Source organism: Pteropus medius, unplaced genomic scaffold (genome assembly GCF_902729225.1).
Source record: "Pteropus medius unplaced genomic scaffold, Ma_sr-lr_union100, whole genome shotgun sequence".
Taxonomy (NCBI): Eukaryota; Metazoa; Chordata; class Mammalia; order Chiroptera; family Pteropodidae; genus Pteropus; species Pteropus medius.
In genome coordinates, this window is record NW_024350927.1 from 6,938,164 (window position 1) to 6,954,730 (window position 16,567).

At 39.9% G+C, this 16,567-nt stretch overlaps 1 protein-coding gene and 1 pseudogene across 1 annotated transcript in view; both read left to right on the plus strand.

Annotated features, from left to right (window-relative positions):
* The window catches only part of RERE (arginine-glutamic acid dipeptide repeats), a 284,989-nt gene that overhangs the window by 98,499 nt on the left and 169,923 nt on the right, over positions 1 to 16,567 (plus strand).
* On the plus strand, positions 15,648 to 15,769 carry LOC120585975 (uncharacterized; annotated as a pseudogene).

Below are 16,567 nucleotides of genomic sequence, written 5' to 3' on the forward strand. Positions count from 1 at the left end.
TGTGTGTGTGTGTGTGTGTGTGTTTTAAGGCAATGCAATGGCTATGAATTTTCCATTTTTTTTGTAGAAAGAGGAAAAATCTGTGATAGTCTTTTGTTCCATTTTTAGGCTCCAGAGGACGGAAAAGAAAAGCTACTTAGAAGTAATAGATCATGCATGGATGTGATTTAAAAAAATGCACATTTTTACTGTTGGAATTACGATATTAGTTTGATTGATGTTGGCAACATTTGCTAATGATCAAATGACTTAGTCTCTGTACCTCAGTTTCCTCACTTGTAAACACAGAATATCGCTTCAGTGGTTCTGGAGTAAGGCCCAGGAAGCCGTAGTTTTTCCGAGGATTCCCAGGAGATCCTGATGCGCAGCCAGCTTTAGCGCATGGAAGTCTGGCTTCCACCCAGTGACTGTGGTGAACGCAGATCTGGTCATGTCCTTTGCAGGATGTAGAACTTTTGGTGCAGTTCCAGGACCTCTATGTTTCTCAAACCTAAAAAAAATGGTTTTTGTGACTCTTCCATATTACTTAATTTCCCACCTTCTCCAATACACAAATTAGGTACAATCTGCACGTTTATATCCCTAACACAGCCTTCAGAGACAATTTACAAATTAATTCAGACCAAACTGCGAAACTAATAAACTTCTAACTACCACGTTAATTTAGTAGAATGGGTGACGACGTTTTGCTGAAATGAGATAGCCACTTTTGACATAAATTAGCTACTGACTGCTTATGGCCAGATTATTGGGGACCGGGGAATCATGGATAGCATGTTTAGACTTCTGGGTTCTTTGTGATAACTCAGTTTTTTTTATCGCTTTCATTTCTGTCATCACCGAGAAACCTGTCTTAAGTGTATTTTGCTATGATGTGACTTTGCCCTTACTTGGCACAAATGTAGCATATTGCGTTTATCTTGTTTACTTACTAGCTTGTGATAATTGTAGTACTAGTTATTCGATTGTATGTAAACTTATTCAGACTCAAAATTGTATAGCACTTAACTGTTACTGAAATTACAAAATAGATAATCCAGAAAGTGAGTGTTAAAAATTTAAGATACAGATTGAAATAAATATAAAAATTAGCCCTCTCCTTCTCCCAACCTTGCATCTCTTGCTCCTCTGCATGAGAAACAGTCGGCCAGTGTCCCTGACGTCGTGCCTTGGCTGCTTTATGTCCACGGTTTCCTTTTGGCTCGACTGAGTGAAGGGGCAGCGTTTCCCCCGCTGTTTTGTTTGCAGCACCAGAACAGCTTCTGGCTCTGAGAAGTTGCTCCTTAACCACTGACTTACTGGTTTGTTTCATGTACAAGTCAGGGGAAAAAAAGCATATTATTATTATACTTTTTATTATTCAAGTAAAGAAGTATTCTTTTTAAAAGAACACATTAAACATGACTGAATGGGACCACCACAGAGTATAGCATTTAATACAGTCAAGAGAGATTGGCCACTACTGGCCAGAAAAACCTAGTAGGCATGTTTATTTATTTTTTTTAGAAAGAAGTGACTGTTGGGTGTCTTTCCACCTTGCTTTCCACCTCCCATGAAAATGAGAGAGTTTGGGACCAGGAGAGTATTCCTGGCGATTATTTTAGCAATTAGATATAAATATATGGTTCAAGTTTTTTTTTTTTTTTTTTTTTTTTTTTTCATTACCTGTTTCAGTTCTTCTGGGCTTGTGGAGCTCATATAGCATATACCTGAATGGACGTTTTTATCAGCTTTTTAGCTAACATAGCGTAAGGCTGTTTAATTATGTTTTGTTTTCATTTATTTGATGTCTGGCCTTTTGAATCTCTATTAGCGGGGAGCTTGCTGTGCTCTTAGAGCAGAGAGGTGCCTCATCTCCGCACAGAGGGACGTGTTGTTGGTTGTAAGGCTGCTGCCCTTGGTTGCAGCTTCTTTGCAGAGGTTCTCCTTGCTGTGGGAATCTAACGGAGGGTGCTGCTGCACTGCCCCAGGGCCTCGTAACAACTTATAGTTTGGAGGAAGAAGCAGAAGGACCTAAGAAGATAGCTGTGAAATGCCTTTGGTGTCCCGTAATAGAAGAGGCGTGTGGCGCTTTTGGACCTTAAGGCCTTAGGATTATGGTACCTGGATCCAAAGGCAGATTAGCAGCAGGAATGTCTGCCCCCAGCTTCCACTGTCACACACTCAGTGGAAGGCGGAGCTCGTTGTCCACGACAAGGCATTGAAAGTCGGATAACAGTGGTGGAGTGTGAGGGTAATGTGACTGGAGTGTAGAACATTCTGTCCGGGATGACAGCAGTTTGATTTGTTCTTGAATCAGAAATCATTGGCTTGTTTTCAGTCTAAATGTTTTTTTGTTTTGAATTTTTTTGGGTATATAAAGATGCAGAAATACTCAGAAATTAGGATTATTGCTAAATTTAATATCTAGTTAATTTTTCCTGAAAGTTTAGGGATTTTCTGGCCTTTCATGGTGGAATGGGGAAATAGTGGCTGATACCTACTGCTTTCCCTTTTGTTAGTACGTCTTGGATGTATTAGGGATGTCCACAGATGTCCAGAGATTGGCGCACTTGTCATGTGATTGACTATCAATCTGCTCTTGAGATATTGAGCATATTTGTTCACAAACAAGATAGGAATGCAGAACGATATCTGATGCATTGTGAAAATTACTTAAAAGGAAAACAGCTGGCACGTGATAATTGACAGACATGTTTAATCTGTAGAACTTGAAATGCTGCTGCGGTTCCTATGGGTTAAGTAGGGAAGACACATCCATGAGACTAGGGGTTCTCCAGAAATAGATGAGGAATGACAAAAAAAGCAAGGTGACAGTTTAAGGATTGAATGGCAGGAAAGGCACTGTGATTAAATTCTCTGGTGTTGTCACTGAGCTGTAAGGCTGAAGATAACACTCTCCTTCTGCCGAAAACAAGAATCAATACTCACTCCTTGATGGGCTAAATTATTGAAAAGAGCCCTTCTTGCAATGTTTCATTATCTGAGATTTGCCTCAGCTGGTGGTTTGTCAGCAGCATGGGGATGTTTGCTAGGCGTTCTGTATGAAAATTATTCAGTTGGCCAGAGGAGCCCTTTGGATAATTCCCTTCCATTTTGTGATGCTCTTGAATAGTTGTGTGATTTACTTTTACCTAAGTGGCTTTGTATCTTTTGGGGTTATTAAGCAGTTTTGAGCACATATACAACATTTTTTTAACCTTGGTTTTTTGTTTGTTTTGCTTGTTTTCTTTTGTAGCTGTGAGTGGGTGTTGAACAGATTATTTTAGCAATAAGTCTTAGCAAACATCAAATGCATTTGGCATATTATGTCAACCTGACACATCGATTACGCTGTTTTATATTCTCCTCTTATAAAGAAAATCATACAAGAAGTTAATTTGCCTATTTCTTTTTAATGTTGGCTTTTAAAGGGGGTGGGGGATTAATTTGTTGGGTGGCTGCTGTGATTTCAGCCAACCAATTGTGAAAGAAAGCAGCCCCAGCTTGTGAGCTTCGGTGGGAGAGGAGAGAAGCTAGCACTGTGCCGTTTTAGGGCCAGTTGTGTGACTGGTCCCAGTAAAATACAGCGGCTCGGGAGCGAAGAGAAGGAGGAGCCTCTGCCAGTAGTTCTTTGACATCACCTCTCAGATTGGGAGAGGTTACACGGGGAAGTGTAACTGGACTAGGACACTGGACTGGCACAACTGGAATCTTCTCGGTGAAGTTTGAAACCCCCCGCCCTTCTGTAGTCTGAGGGAGGCCAGGACTCTGCCTCAGTGCTTCCGCACTGGCAGCATGGCATATTTATATTCTTTTGGTAGAGACAGTGCTGTTTAGGAAAGATTTTTTGATTCAGCCTCACGAAGAACATGGTGAGCTTGACAAAGCTCTATTGAGAGATGTTAGTCCCTGTAGCGGAACCGTGAGGTGAGGCTAAAGAAGAGTATAAAATCACACTTCTGCTTCCCTGGAAAACTGATCACATTTAAAAATTCTTTTTCTCTAGAGTGGAGGGGAGAGGGCTGAGAGGGAAGAGAGACTAATGAAGAAAGGGTGGAAAGAGAGTGAGGTCTTTGAAAACCGAGCAGTCAAGTCCAGAGCCTTGGAAGTGGCTCACGAGCGTGGAACCAGCCCGGTGGGCACGCAGCTGCCGTGGAGGGGCTCCGGTGGGGGGAGCACACCCGGAACAGCGAACCTCAGGCTGGGTTCTAGTGTGAGAGAAGCTCTGGAGAGAGAGATGCTGCTTCTGAACTTCACGCCCACCCCACGCCCAGCTCCATGATTTCGTATATGCTGGCGGCCCGGGAATGCCCTTTAGGTCCCACCTGTCGCTTGCGGTAGGCAGCCTGGTCTTCCTTCAGGTGCTTAATCACTTTCTCTTCTGCTCTCTTTCTGCCTGGCCTGATCTTTTGTTGTGCTGCTTTTTGCAGTGTATTGTGTGTTGGTTGTTGGCTGTTTCCCTGACCAGATCCACAGCTTCTGCTTCCTGTCTGGTTCATTTTGGTTGAATGAGTAAGGACACTGGTGGTGATCTGTCTAGGAGCAGAAGACAACTGGCATTATAGCAGACCGATTTGCTGTACACTTTGTAATCCCAGTGAGGAAATCTTTAGAATACACACTCGTGTCCTGTCACAGTAATCTGGAGAACACAGTCTAAGCTGCATTCGATGCAGTTGAAATTCTTCTGAGCATATTGCTTTATCTGAAAGAGACATATTACCCTTTTATATTTTGGGGAGAAAGGCAGAAGGGCTGAGACCTAGACAACCTTTGGTCCTTTTTCCTGCCTGGGTGAAATGACACTTTCCTCCTGTTTCTTGAGAAAATACAATTAACCTCATAGTGACTGCTGAATACCAGGCAGTGAATTGAGCAGAAGAATGGGGTCTTCTAGAAGATGGACTGAAAACTGCCAACAAGTGTGATCATTAAAGAAATCCAGTGAAATGTTTATATATAAAATTACAGTGAAACTCCCATGCTTTACAGACCTGATTATTGTCCAGGTCATATCACGTCTCCCGTGTGTGCATGTGAGTGTATGACGCTGCTTTGACTCTGACTAAGAAGGCCTGTGCTGAGGAGATGATTCTTTTTTCTGTAGTAACCGTATAACAGTGATATTGCAGGACAGATTCCTTTGTATCTTTTAGTTATGGAATTTTAACATGATGATTTTTATTCTTAGTTCTCTAGTTTTACATATTTTTTTCTTCCCATTGGCTTTTTGTTTGGGTTATTGTTTTAGAGATCGCATTTACATGGAGCAGCATGAATTTTTTTGAAAATTCAAATGCTTGTTTAAAAATTAACATCAGTACAAATTAAATGGTTAAGCACCAATGGAAGCAGCAAGGTGAAACCTAGATAACTTTCCCTTTTAACTAATACATACCATGGGTATCTGTCATGTTTATTGATGATTTTGACCTTTAGGAGTATTGACCTTGAAAGTTCTCTCAGATCGTTTTGGGAGTGGTGGTGCCTGAGCTCTGTCACATACTCTGTGTCAGCGTTGTTTCCAAAGATACATCACATAATTTATCATAAATCTCTGAAGTTAATTCATTAGAGAAATTTGTTATTCAAATTGGGTTTTCTCTGTAAGGGAAATAACATATCAATGCAGTTCAGTAGATTTCTAAATCATGGGCTAGTTCGTGTCTGGCATACTTGTTGGAGATGTTTCATGCCTGGATCAACTGTTTTCTAGGCAGATCTTATATCTCAAACTAAAACTACATATACATACACACCAAGACATTTATGAAGCAAAAGGCTCATTCCTACCAATATCCAGAGAAGTCCCATCTTATTTTGTGCCTCTGCTCAGGTAGCTAATTAGTAACATTATTACTTACTGACAGATGCTTTCTGCACCCAGGGTGGCAAGCTTTTTCTCTAAAGGGCCAGACAGTAATGTTTTCACTTTTTTCTTCTCTGTGGCAGCTACTCAGCTCGGCCATAGACAGTGTGTGACAGCATGGGTGTGTTCCAGTAAAACTCCAGAAATAGGTGGTGGGCTGGGTATAGCCCGTGGGCCTCTAGTTTGCTGACCACTGAGCGAGTATAAAATTTTGAGGATAATTCCCCTGAAGGAGTCACTCCAGAGCTTTCTTTTCTTCTTCATTATGGCTTTATGCCACAAGAGTTGAGTGTGGTTTGCAGTTAGTGGGGAATTACTCTTTCCTTTCCTATATTATTTTGAGCTGGTGTATATTGTATATATCTCTATCTACAGCTATGCCGATGTCTCTCTATAATCTCCCACCTCCTTCCCAATTGTTTCTTGTATAGTGCAGTAACAGGTATTCCTCGTAAGAACTCATACTCACTAATGATCCTTGAGGAATTTTATGTTTACTAGGGACAATTAAATGTTTTTCAGCTTGTTTTTTTCTTTGGCATTTTTAAATTTTTTTGGCTTATATCTGGAGAGAAAATTTGAAAGGTTTAAATATACATAATACATTAAATTCAAGACCAAATTTTTCTTATATTTTTTAGTTTTCAAAAAAAGTAATATTCAGGACAGCAGAAGAGCCTTTTAATCTGCATTTAATGAAAAGTATGACTTTTCTTTTAAGTTAGTATTTAACAGATAAGTAATGCTGTGGGAAGTACTTTATGTTTGTTGTTGATGAAATAAAACATTTGAAACCTACATTGGCAAAGAAAATTTACCCAAATAAAAATGAGTTCACAGTTACAGACAACATGGCTGATAATGATCAGCTGTTTAATAATAGGAATATGTGTCTGCTCACAAGGGCATCCTGGGAAGTGAGTGGCGTGGCTCTGTGCCATACTTCCTCACCATTGAAAGAAGGGTTGTGACAGAACTCATCTGATTAACAGGATTCTCAGAAGTCTTATTTATATTAAAAGACATTATTATTATTATTATTATTATTATTATTATTATTACCATGACATTATTACCCAAACTATTTTTAAGAAACATTATTGCTTATTGACAAATTCTGTTTTCATCTAGATGAAGTATATTAGTGTTTCACATTTTATTTGAGGCTGGAGTTTGAGGGTTTATGTCATAACCTAAACTAATATGATATGTATTATTTACTCTTAGTTCAGTTGCTACATTGCCGGCTAAATTATAATATTGTCTGTGATTTCTGCCTCTTCATCACCTTTTTACCAATGCTCTGTTACTACTGTAAGATGCAGTGCACTCTGACCACAGCCATTAAATTCAGTTTTGTCTTCACTGGTTGACCATGGCATTTTTGTTGTGTCTTTCTACCCAGTGGCATACGCACTTGATGTTATTTGTTGTGAGTATACCCCTGATCATTCATAGATTTTACTTATGATCATGATGAAGTAATTTCATTCACTGAGGCGGATGGCTCTTATGGAGAGAGTAAGCCAGTTGGCTTCTCTTTTCAGTTCTACTATCAGTGATGTGTTACTTTAGGCACGGTATTTCATCTTTTAGGATATTGGTGTCCATATCTGTCAAATTGAGAATAGTTGTTCTACTTACTTCACAGCGCTATTTTCATGTGAGAAAAGAGGTAATTTGAAAATTTTATAGTTGTTTGTAAATATAGGAGTATCTGTTATCGAGATTGGCTCTATGTACTAAAAACCCAATTCACAGTGCTAAAAAGTCTGTATTCTCATATAAAACAAAGTGTCTTCCAGGGTGTGCCATCCAGGTTTGGTAGAGTGACCACGACCCTCAGATAGCTAGTTTCCTGCCGTCTGCTCTGTGGTCCTGAGTGAAGGTTTCCATTCACAGGTCTCCTCATGGTCACAGGTGGCCGTTGCTATCTGAGCTCTAGGGCAGCGTTATTCAAACCAAGGCCCACGGACTGAACTGTTTATTGCTAGTCCATCATGAGATAAATACAGAGGCTGAAAGTAATTGTTTAGAAGCTTTTATGGATGTTTCACATTGCCACAACATTTTAATTGTTTTAAAAAAGCAATACTCGGTTCTTCACTGCAGCCAAGCGGCCGGAGGAAGAGGGCACATAGCTAAGGCAGGCCCGGTCCAGAGTGCTGCCTGTGCCTTGCCTAACAACTTTGCTTTACACGGATCTGCAGGGGAGGCTGCAGTTGCTTTTGGCTGTGCCGCCGTGGTATAGGGGCTCCATTATTAAAGGAGAACGGAAGTCGACTTAGGCAGCTGGTCATCTCTGCCCCAGCTGGACATGTCTGAAACCCTGGTCAGCACCATTCAGCACGGGGTCGGATCCATAAATGCAGCCCGGTTCCTGAGTGGCCATGACCCCAGGGCCTGCAGCCATCAGGAGATCTGTCGCGGACCTCCGACACAAAAACTTGCTCGAGTGCCAAAAGCAGAATAAAATGATGTCAGAGATTATATGGTTATCATTTGTGCAAAAGAACATCTTCAGCAGACTTTAAATTTATTTATATTTTCATAATTTAGAACTAAATTTGTGAATTTAGTTACAACTGTAACTAAAACCTCATCTTAAACCAACATGTATCATTTTCATGCAAAAAAACGATTAAGTTTGATTCTCCTAGGATAAAATGTGGAAGGAGAACTCTTTGCAAAGATGATTTTTAAAAGGTACACCTTTTTTACTGGTTCACAATAGGCAGGATCTTCTTTTGTATATTGTGTGTAAATGCATAATGGGTGGAAATCGTAGGGAGAGTTTTAAAAGACAAGTTTATAGGAACGAAGTGGCCTGTGATTTAGTTGAATTTTGTGTTTTTAAATCTTAATTTCATTATCCTGTTTCATTGAGAAGTATGATAAAATGTCATCACTGTGAATGTAATACTTCACGTTGGCATTGCAGTAGTTTTGTGTTAAGCCCAAAGTGTATTAAACCCTCTTACGAGGTAGCATTTGGTATTAGACACCTTTAGAAGAAGGGATTAAAAACGGAATGATAGAGAAAATCTGAATTCTTACCCACAGCATGTGCAAAGGCTTGCGGGGGACGCAGGGCATAAGTAGATGTCCTCACAGCAGCTGGACAGCCTGTGTCTGTCATGGTAGGGCTGCATGCGGAGGAGGCACAGAGTGGTAGAACCTGTCTGATGGTTGAAGTTGAGGAGGAGGCATCCTGATGAACTGGTGGATTCAGAGCTGGCTTTTACAGATATGGGGCAGTGGAGGGAGGGAGTGGGCAGTGGGTTCTAGGTGGAGACACTTCCCACTAACTGTAGTTCTCATCGCGTGGGTAGTGTTAGTCACAGTGGCTGGGTTTGAACTGTGGGAAGGTGGTGTGCAGGCTCCATTAACGGGCTTTCCTGGACACTTTGGCATTGACAGTGGGTGGTTGTGCTTGGCTTTTCATTTGACGTAGCAGCTGGCATTTTCCCTTTAATCAGTGAAGATAGTGCTGATGGTCGTTTGCTGTACACCATCAGTGAGAAAACCTACCTTGGTCACACGTGGTCAGTAGCTGCGGGGAGGGTCTGGACTCCCTTGCTTTCTCATCATCTTCCGCTTGACTATTCTGTTTGAAGAACATGTACCTTTTTCTCATGTTTTGCTCTAGAAAATCCTCTTCACACCACAAAGTTACATGTAAAGAAAAACTTGCCTTATCTGCCAGCACAGGTGGCTTGTTCTTTACCTTTTTGCTGCCCTGTGGAAGTTGGGACACACACGACATAGTGGATCGGATGTCAAGCCCACGGGACTCTATTGCAGCTCTCCAGAGTCTCAGTTGGAGAGGTCTGCTGGCTTTCTCCTTTGCAAACAGTTGGAAAGCTCATGCTCGCTTCTTAACATCGGAAATAGCTGAATAAGTTTCAGTTGCCTCACACACTGACAGAACGAAACAGCCGAGTCAGGATAGTTTGGAGACTAATTGGTTGGCAGCTCTTTCTACTCGGCAGTTCTTGAACTGTTTCCAGAAAGAGAAACTGCTAGAAGATTCTGGGTAAGTCCAGGCCTGTGGTCAGTGGTAGGGAAGCAGCATGGCAGAGGAGGCTGCAGGAGTGAGAAGTCAAGTCACCTTATAGTTGAGTGGAGGAAATGTAATTTGAGGATTAGATTTTTCCAGATTAGCAAAATGTAATTTGAGGATTAGATTTTTCCGATGTTTACCCTGCTGCCTGGAAGCATTGCCTTCATGTTGCCTTTGGAAGTGTGAACTAAGTAAGACTAGAAAAATTTCAGGTTTCACTTTGAAAAATTTAAAGGCATAGTTTACGTGCTTTCCCCAGCGGCATCAGGATCGGAATCCTGAGTAGAGGAGCTTGGCCTTTGGGTGAGCGCGACCTGGAGGCCGCAAGCGGTTCCCGGTATCCCCTCCGCCCTCAGGGCTTCTCTGGCTTTCGTGCAGTTTCACGAAATTTGTTTCACGAGTTCATTTGCCTCCCTAAGTGGATTTTAAACTTTTTGAGAGAACAAGTATGTTTTAAACATTTCTGACTTTTCTCTGTGGCCCCCAGTACTCTGCGGTGTGGAGCGAGCTCTGTTTCTTGATTCGATGGATTCCTTCTGTATGGCTGGCTGGCTCTTTACCCTTCGATTCTCAACACAAATATCATGGACTCCAGACTGTTGTTTTGACCACCCTGTCCATGGCCTCATTCCCTTTCCTTCTTCATTTTCCAAGATGTCACCCAGGTATAATGTCTTTATTGTTTTATGACATTGATTATCATCTGAAATTATTTCATTGGTTTATTTGTTGGTTTCCTTTCCCCAGTAGTACAAAACTCTCTGAGAGCAAACACCTCATCTGTCTTATTCTGTGACTATTTAATAGTCATTGAATGAATGAGTAAATGAATTTCCATTCATTTCCATTCCAATATTTATGATTTAGCAAACTAATGATCTGATTTTAATCTGGGGTAGTGATATCTCAAGCCATGTTCTGAGGTGGTGCATTTTGGCTATTAGCATGGAAGATGGTCAAAGGGAGGTTCCGTGAGAGAAGCTCTGGGCCCCTGTTTGCAATTGAGGGATGATTTGGATTTCAGTTTATAAAGAGTTTGTTTGAAAGATAGAGAAATAAAGGGCCTGTCACCACGTTATGGCATCTTTGTATCTGGAACTCCACTTTAACTGGTGTTACTTATTTGCCATTTGAAGTTGTGGAAGGAGTTAGGCAGAGATTAACTTTTTATCCTGGACCATATGTGTTGTTGGTTGCTCAGGGATTTTCTGTCTTTTGGGAGGTGGTCACACTTCATATAGTTAGCTGTAGGCTCTAGGCCAGAGTCACACAAAACAAAGCATGGCCACCCAGAGAGACTGGACAGGGCAACTGCCCTTAGAAGTGGGTGTAAGAAGGGCGGGTCTGGGGACTCCTCTAGCTCAGTTACCTTTTAGGGACTTTGATGAATTTTAAAAGAGGCAGACATGTTTCTGGAAAAGAGAAGTATTAGAATATTCCAGATTTGTAGGTTGGAGTGTAAATGAGGGTTTTCAATGATTTACTTTAAATTACTCCAGTGTGGTGGTGGTGGTGTTTTTTTAGTGTTTCTGTACAGTTCATTCAAATCAACATTCATTAAATGAATACTATGTGCATAACACTAAGTCCCCTGTGTAGCAGAAAGGAGATATGAATTAATCTCCCCCTCAAGAATGGCCAGCTCTATGGCGGAGGGAGGGGATGTTTGCCTATTTTGTTTATTGCTGTATCTCCAGGGCTATCCAGTGGCACATATTAAGAGCTTAATAAATATTTGTTTATTGTAATAATATGAAGAAAATATAGCCTCTGTACACAAGTGGTTCAAGACAAGTAGGAGAGATGAAACATGCATGTCAGGGGTCACCACACACACTGCAGAGATTAAGGTCTTGGAGAAGTGTGAGTGTGCTTTCTGAGGGTAAGACTTGGGCTGGGGTGCCCCAAAGTGGTGGTAGCTTTTGAACTGAGTCTTGAAGGGTTGGAAGGATTTTGACTGGAGAACAGAAAAGGTTTTTAGACAAAGGATAGAGGCAGAATATTATCATCGAATATTGGAGTCTGGCTTGGTTTGGTCAAGGGAGCGGTTTGAGATAGAGCTGGAAAGATATGCCGAACTCTGAAGGCCGTGCTGAGAAACTGGATTTTGTTAGGCATTGGGGAACCATGGATGGTTTTTAAGCAGATGAGTGTATGATCAGAACTATGCTTTCAGAAAATTAGATTAGAGATAGAACTCATTAGGAAGCTACTAAAATAGCCCAGATGAACCAGAATGAGGGCCTGATGGAAGATGCTAGTAGTGCAAATGGGAAGGGAAGGGCAAAGCTTGAAGTTATCAAGCAACGTTTATCTGCTGTGCAGCAAAAAATATGTCCTTGCTGTCTACCAGTCTATATTGTAGAGAGGGAACAAAATTCAGTGGAATAATTAGAGCTCTGTGCTATATGCACTGAGGACTCCTTGGAGTGTTTTCTAACGGAAGGTAGAAATGATTCTGTTCGCAGATTTCAAATGGAGGCTCAGAAGTTAAGTAATTTTTCTAATGTCATATAGTATATTGACAGTCAGATTTTGAACCTAGGTCTCTGTAATTTTAAAGCCTGTGCTTTTTCCCTGTACTAGAGTCTGTAGAGGGCGGCTGAGTAAGACACTGGAGACAGGATATCCAGGTTTCTTGATCATTGACTATGTTAGATGCGTGAGAGGAGGAGATTAGGAATCCTTAGTTTCAGGTTTTCGAGACCCAGAGACTGGGTAGGAGTTTATTCCATCAGCAGCAGCTGTGGGGTTTGTTATGAGTATAATAATTTGACGCTAGTTCTCTCATGTTCTGTTTTATTTGTTTATATTTCAAAATTGTCCTTAAATTTTAGTGTCCTGTCCTGCATTCTTACTGCAGGGATGTCATTCTGATCGATCCAGACTAGGAAGAGCTTGTTTAGTATGTGCTAAGCAGCTATTTATTCCTTTTGTAGACTCCTGTGACAATTCCAGCTGCTTTCTTATATCTTGTTTCTATTTCCTTACATACATTTTCTAATTTAGTTCTTTTGGTTTGGTTGCTATTTTGTCTTTTAGCTAGAAACCACATAATTATGAAATGTATAAATTTGTGAACATTGGTAAAATACATCTTTTATCTGCTGTGTGTAGAGCATCTGTGGCATCTGGTCTCCAGCTGAAATCTGTCTGAGGCATGAAGTTCATTTACCTTTGTCATGATGACACTTGTCCTTTAGGTGTTCTCCCCTTCTCCTGAGTTTTCTTCTCAGGTTACCAGAGCTTTAGCTAATGCCTGTTCTTATGCAGTATGGGTTAAATATGTTATTAGTGTTTTCTTAAAAAAAAAAAATCTTTATTATAAAACACAAATACAACCACACAAAGCATATGTATAGTTTAATGAATTATAATATTTAACAACCTTTCCGGTCAAGAAATGGGACTTTGCAGCCATCTTCCAGTTTCTCTGCAGCGACAGTCCCCTCCTTCCCTACAGAATTAACTACCACGGCCCTCACTTTTAAAGTACAGCACTTTCTTTATGTTCTTTTATAGTTTTATTTCCCAAATGTCCCCTCTGTTTCTTGAACATTAGTAGCTGGATCCGGAGGTTTGGTCAGACTTGAGTCTCATCCATTTGGGCAAGATTACAGATGGTGCAGTGTACTTTTACCCAGAGGCACATTATGTCTGTTTTTTGTTCTTTTTTTATGTTATTACTTATTCCATTAATTCCTTGGGAATTGGAAAATTATGAGATTCTATCATTTCACTTTCATTTATTAACTAGAATATTTTTATATGGCAGTGCTCCCTGTCATCTGCTATTTAGTTACCCAATTTTACAGTTTATGTAGGAAAGACAGGATAAAAACTTATCCTTCTTTCTCTTTATTTACTCTATTTTCAAATACTGCATTGGGTACCTTTAAACCTGTTTGATGGGTTTCAGATGATTGCAATTCTTAATCTTTAGTGAGGCTCAGTTTGTTTCATGTGGCTGGTGGGAGCTTCTTCAAGCGGCTACTCAGCCCTTTTTGACATGACCCTTGTGATCTGATGGTGTCCTTGTTATCTGGGTGCCTAGATGCCCCATCCTCATTTGGTACATTCCCTATGGCATGCCGAGAACCAGCATTTCTTCTGGAATCACTGGTTTCTTTTAGTAAGAAATGATATTTCAAGAGCATAGTCGGGGCCGTTTGGGTCTCGTTGCACCAGGGTTGGTCATTATTCCTAATCTTTTGGTTTATATATTAATTATAGTTGTGAGAATTTCAGTGAACAGAGCTAGGAAATATTATCTGTTTTACTTTATAAATCATACTGATATTTTCTAATTCAAATTCAGGATTATAGAGTTTTTTATTTAACCTCATCGATATTCCATTTGTATCTCCTTTTTTCCTGGTTCTCTGGGGCACAGGAGTGACAGAATGGGAATATCTCATAATTATTTTTCTTTATCTTGCCTTACCCTGACAATAGTCTCAGATTACCAGTACTGTTACTGCCACCACCAATTATGATTACTGAAAAGAGTAAAAGTTTTGTTGGCGCTCTCCGTATTCTCCCTCCATGTTTTAAATGTTCAAATAACAGCACACTGTACGTTTCAGACTACACAGCCAGTACATACTTCAGTTTCTTCTGCTGAGCCCTCATCCATCCTAATTCTCCAGGTAACCACGGGGGAGGCTTCATTCTCATTGTCCATAGGGTCTGCCACTTACGAAATGCGTAATGAAACCAGTTTTACAAGAGGCTAATTGATAAAAACAAGAGTTAAATTCCTCTGCCATCTCATCCATGTTATAATGAAACAGCATTGAACAAAATAATGTTATTCGAAGACTGCTGTAAATGTTTAATCTTCACCACTAGTCCTTATGTAGATGTCTCTTCAGTTGGTTTAGTTGTCTGAAGTTTGTCTTCTATTGGGAAGGGCTCACAGGAATGACATTCCCTAACTTCTTGAGTGCTTCTAATTGGTTGTGCCCTTATACTTGTGGGTCATGGTTATTGGCTCATGTTTTCTGCCTCCCTCCTTCCCTCCCTCTCTCCCTTCTTCCATCCTTCTTTCCTTCCTTCCTTTCTTCCTTCCTAGATTAAAGTTTAGTTGACATACAACATTGTATTATTTTCAGATGTAAAACATAGTGATTCAGTATTTGTATATATTGCTAAATGATCACCACAATACTTCCAGTTAAACTTCATCACCATATACATATTTACAGAAATTTTTTTCTTGTGATAAGAACCTTGAAGATCTATTAGCAACTTTCAAATATGCAGAGCAATGTTATTAAGTATAGTCACCATGTCATGTTTTCTTTTCTCGAGTGTCTTAAATATGCAGCTACATTTTCCTCTGGTATAAAGCATTGCTGCCAAAGTCTGTTGATGATATAATTATTTTTTCTTATAAGTCACATATTCTTTCTGCCTAGGTGCATGAAGAACTTTTTTACCCTTTAAAGTCCAGTAATTTTAGTAGAATGTCTTAATGTTGGCCTTCTGGATCTGTATGATTAAGTATACAGTGTACTCTTGAAGAAAGTTTCAGATCTTTTTATTTCTGGAAAATTTTCTCAAATTATGGTCCTTAGTATTTGTTCTTATGCTTAGATTCGGTTTTCTTTTTCAGAGCTCCTGTTATGTGTATGTTAGTTGTTTCTTGCCTTCTTTAATATTTGTCACTTTCTTAGGAATCCTTTTTAAGTTTTTTATTTTTATTTTTTGACTTTTAAACATTTTCTTTTCGTCTATGGCCATGCCACCCTGAACAAGCCCAATCCTGTCTGATCTTGGAAGCTAAGCGGGGTCGGGCCTGGTTAGTAGTACTTGAATGGGAGACCACCTAGGAAGACCGGGTGCTGAAGGCCTAAAAAATAAAAAAACAAGGGATTGTAAGCTGACAAGGTCCTTGCAATCTGTGAGGTCAACCAAGGGTTGCCTCACCTAAAAATAATTTTTTTTTTTCTTTTCACCTTCTCTTTCTTGTAAGGGAGGCATTGGTTAGTTGTGTTTATTCACTCTTGTACTCCTGCTTAATTCTTCATTTCTAAAATGATCTTTGATATTTGAGTTTTCCTGTGTCTGATTTATATTGCTCTCTAATGTCTTTTATCATTTATTTAATAATATCTTTTAGCTTATTTTAAAACAGTGCATTGCCACTTTGGTTGTGTGCACATGTTTTTTTGTCGTGTTTTGTTTTCTGTGCTTTTATTATTTGTGGGGATGTTATTCTGCTCCTTATTATTTTTTTTTCTGCTCCTTATTCTTTTCTATTAGTAACATTGTATGAGATTTCCCTCAATAGGTTTCTTTTGCTCATTTTTATGTGAATTTAATTTTCATGAACTTTTAGAAGGCGAGGTTCAAATACCCTATTCCTTCTGTTTTTTCCCCTACAGATGCTGATAGCCATAGGTCTTATGACTGTTGCTGGTTTATGCCCTCCCTCCTGCTTATTATATTTTGGCATTTGTGAGGATACTTTGTTTCCTCATTTTGTGTTGTAAGTAGTTTGACTCTCAAGTTGATCTATTTTTATGTGGAGGATTTAGGAACATCCATCCTCCCAGAATTCTTGGTATGTTAGCTTTTATTGAAATAATTTTCTACTAAGCCCCAGGACCATAAATGTGTGAATTCTTAAATCATGACCGGTTTGTCAC